Source organism: Chelmon rostratus, chromosome 22, assembly GCF_017976325.1.
Source record: "Chelmon rostratus isolate fCheRos1 chromosome 22, fCheRos1.pri, whole genome shotgun sequence".
NCBI lineage: Eukaryota > Metazoa > Chordata > Actinopteri > Chaetodontiformes > Chaetodontidae > Chelmon > Chelmon rostratus.
The window spans coordinates 2,315,575-2,319,988 of record NC_055679.1 but is presented as its reverse complement, the minus strand read 5'-3'; the positions used below and the strand labels follow the sequence as shown (position 1 = coordinate 2,319,988).

At 42.6% G+C, this 4,414-nt stretch overlaps 1 non-coding gene across 1 annotated transcript; it reads right to left on the bottom strand.

Moving 5' to 3' along the window:
- Positions 1-2,810: 2,810 nt before the first annotated feature.
- trnaq-cug lies at positions 2,811-2,882 on the bottom strand. Its single transcript has one exon. It is a non-coding gene; the product is annotated as a tRNA-Gln (tRNA).
- Between the last annotated feature and the right edge of the window lie 1,532 nt (positions 2,883-4,414).

Genomic DNA, 4,414 nt, shown 5'->3' with positions numbered 1-4,414 from the left:
CGGTAGTGAACCCACAGGAGAACACACAGAACAGGTACAGGCAGATCAGAGTTTTAAAAAGTTTATTGGAAACTTAGCTCTCCGTATCGCAGGTGGAATGCTGGGGAGGAATGAGCGTTAGGCTCGCCGGGGAATCCGCCGGGCTGCTCTAAGTCCACAGCGGCTGCTGGTGGAGCAGCGGGGAAAACGGAACTGTCCAAGGTCCAAGGCTGGATGCGCCGGAGCGCACAGACAGACGGAGGTGGGATCAGCGAGTGGCCGAGCAGAGGGAAGGCGGCGGAGTCGGGGGGCTGCCGCGCACAGAGGCAGTGGGATTCTCCGATGGTGCGGTGGGCAGAACACAGGCGGGGACAGGATCTCGACAGAGCGGTCGAAGGACTGCGGAGAGAGAAAAAAACTTGGCACTAACACGTGCAAGCAGCTCAATCACTAACAGTAGGAAAACTGAGTTTACGATCTCGCAGGGAGTGGAGAGTTGAGCCCGGTTATATGGAGGTGGTGATCATCAGTGAGATGACGCGCAGCCGTCGGGAACCCATATGGCGCTGATTGCACATGGAGAGCCGCTGCTTGAGAGCTGCAAAGACAGGAGCTGAAGCAGGTGAGTGAGATAATGTGGAAGGAATGAAACGGGATCAGAAGGAGGCCGAAGCAGACACAGGGTGAGCCCTGGCAGCTAAACTGCTGTATTTTACTGGCTTGTTTTTAATTTTCCTTTAAATGTATTCTTCCGTTTGTAATTCTTATACTATTTTATCTGTATTTTTATTTTTTATCATCTTTTAATTTTCTCTCTTTCTTTCTTTCACTCTTTCTTTGAAAGTATTTGTATTTATGATTTTAATGTATTTTTATGTTTCTGTAAAGAACTTTGAATGGCCTGATGTATGAATAAATAAATAAATAAATAAATTTGCCTTGCCTTGCCTTCTGCTTCTTCCATTCGCTGATTTCTGCCACAAACACTCCGGGGTTGAAAGAGCAGGAATCAGTTTTGCTCTGGTTGCCTGTCACACTTTTTTACTCTCTTTTGAAATCAATATATTGAACCTACAATTCTTTATGTGTAAGAACAAAAGTCCCATGAAAAAGTCATGATTGAGTTGTCATCAGGTCATGGGGAGGAGAAGAGCACCGATGGGCCTGAGAAAACAGAAATGTGGCTGAAGAGGAGGAACAGGGAGACAGACTGTGACAGCATGTCCATCCCGTCCACCTGGTCCCTCTAATGTCTGACCGAAGGTTTTACCCTGGTTTGACAGATGATGACCTTCCTCATTCAGAGTCAGTGTTTCGAACCTGTTTTGCAGTGAGGGTTTAAGTGTTGGAGTGAGCGTTGGTGCCCCCTGATTTAATTTCTTGCTGGATTTGCCTTTTAAAGGCTGTTTCTTTCATTGATGTGAGTCTCTGTAAATGTCCAGGATGCTCTGTCCGAAACGTTGGCAGAGATAGCAGGGATATCAGGAGAAGGATGGAAGCAAAGCAGGAAGTAGAAGTGACGTTAATTTTACAGTTATGAGAGTGAACTGAATTGAATGATGATGTAATACTCTGAGCAAATGCATATTTTGGTTATTATTTTATGCCGATGTGTATATATTTAAAGGGGAAGTATTTTATTTTTCTAATGCCAATTTGAAGGAAGAAAAATACAATATATATAAATATAAAACAGTAAAACAGTTTTATTTTGGACAATGCAATTTATTGAGAACATTTATGCTATTTTGACTGAATTTAAAGCCACTAGAGAGTGATTTTTGGTGCAGTTCTCTCACATGAATAGGCCTATAGTGTGAGAGTAACCTAAGCACACTTCTTTAACCTCTGTGTCTAACTCAAAATGAATATTGTTATGTTATTTGGTTCTGATGTGGTTCTGATCAATGAATTTTTGAATGTTAATGGTTACTTACCATAAGTCTTTGAGCACTTTAATGTTGGTTTTCACAAATGATGCACTTGAGATTAAAGTTGTACAACTGAGAGAAATTTGAATAGAGATGAAGATTTATGTCAGAGTTAGATGCAATTCTGTGCATTTTTTGATATTTGATATTTGATATCCCTTTTGATGCATGTGAGTATAGATGGTGTTGAATGTGAATTGTGTGACCTGTCTACAGGTCAGGTTTTTGGAGGACGGAAGATGTTTGAGGTTCAGGACAACTTCCTGCCGTGACAGATGGCGAGCCGACCACCCGGAAGAGAGTTCAGCACTGAAGGAATCTCCACGTACCCGCCCATTCACACACACACACACTTGCAGAACATTACAAGGACCTTTGGAAGCAGGTGAACTTACAGTGACTTGACAACAACAAACCTGCAACAACTCCTATTCGACATGAGGGCCCCAACGGACATTTTTCTGTTTTAAAAGTGTGCACACTATTTTTATTTTTATTTTTTCTGACAGTTGGGTTACAATTTTGTATTCTGTACAACCTAATCAACTTACCTTAACCACTGTAAAAATTATATGAGTGGCTACTCGACTTTCACTCTGGTGTTTGCTTCATCATTGTTGCTCAGTAATGTGGCTCCTTCCGAATTTAGTATCTTCTGATTCTGGTCCAGGTCTTATAATCAGTCCAAGTGGTTATAATACCGTAATTCTCTTTTACATCTTTAAAATTGGTTCCAGGAGGAACAGGGAGACAGACTGTGACAGCATGTCCAAGATGCACTGTCTGAAACTTTGGCAGAGATAACAGGGATATCAGCAGAAGGATGGAGCAAAGCAGGAAGTAGAAGTGATGTCATGAACTTATTAACACACAGCTGAATTTGTCTGTTAGCATTAAGGCAGGTTCCACTGAGATTTGAACTCAGATCACTGGATTCAGAGTCCAGAGTGCTCACCGTTACACCATGAAACCTCTGTACAGACTCAGCAGACAGCTGTGCCACAGCAACAACAAGCTTTTGACTTTTCATTTGTTTGGAGAGGACCAAACACTTGATGTGTGGCTGGAGAATGACATGTCCCCGGCAAACAGACAAGAAAAGTAAAGAACAACGCTGGACCGACTGGAGGGGCGATATTAAGGCACAAGAGACTTGAGGACACAGAGATTGACCAGACTGAAGCCGACAGACACGAAAAAAAACCTAAAACTGCTAAAAGACTGCTTAGTGGAGACCAAACTGGAGACAGATTTTTAATGTATGACGCTGAACGCAGAGATCAGCTGCTGCGGGACTTTTATCCATCAGTCCAAAATAATAGAAACCAAACTCTGTCTCCAGCTACGTCTCTCTCAGGTCTGGGATGTCCCGTCACTTCTCCACATTTTACATGATTTCCCTGAATAACTGCAAAGAAATAAGTTTTCCTGCCTGCCGGCCTAAATACAATATAATAATTAAAGCTAGGAAACACTGCTCTACAATATATACACTAAAACACAATATCGACACACTTTGCCAGGAACACACAATATTTGTCAGTATATACAGTATGTTATTTCTGTAATGCTGACTTTCCTCAAATACCAGACCTGTTACATGGGATGATAATTAAATTATTACAGCATTGGGCTGATAGAAGAAGCTCGCTGCTGGTCCTGTGGCAGGACATACGCAGAAGGTTCTGCCACAGGGCTTTGATGGTGGTGGCCTGCTGGTTGCTCAGTGTTTGTCCAGTTTCAGTCCTCAGCCCCATCAAATACTCTGCCAGGCTGTCCACTCGGTCCATCCCTGGGACACTGCGCTCATCCACACCCTGATAAATATAACACATATATAGAACATATATATAACACACAATATGACAGGCAGAAGAATAACACACCTGTCAGAGTGTAACTTGTCACAGCATCAGATTATTGTATTTTTGGATAAGAAAAATAACCTCATCATGATAACTCACCAGAGTAAACAGCAGGCGGCTGAAAAGAGGGGAAGAGCTTCCTTCCGAGCACCTTGACGCTGTAGATGTTGACACAGTGAAAAGGGTCCCCTGAGTGGCTGAAAGCAGTGAGGGAGGCTTCACTACCAGGGATGCAGCTTCACAGTCCCGGTTCATCTGTGGAGGCCCCCCGGGGGTACAGCTGGAGATTCAGGCTGTTGCCTTCAGATAGTAACCATGTGATCAATAACTGTAGCTTCATTTGTTTAACATTCATTGTGTCACTATTTCCAGGATGATAATGATAATCATCATCACCATCATCATCATCATCATAAGCACAATAATGATATTAAGAAGAACTGCAAGAGAACATGCTCTAACATTATAACGTTACTGTAAGTAGAATGAGGTGATAAAACGTTATGATTCTGCGTTGTTCTCTGAGGAAAACCAGTACAAAGTCTAAATTCAACATTCAACATCATTTTATCTGAATCTACACAGACCAGGACAGTAATTAACAGCGACTCTCTCTGCACCGACGTGCACCAAGACAGT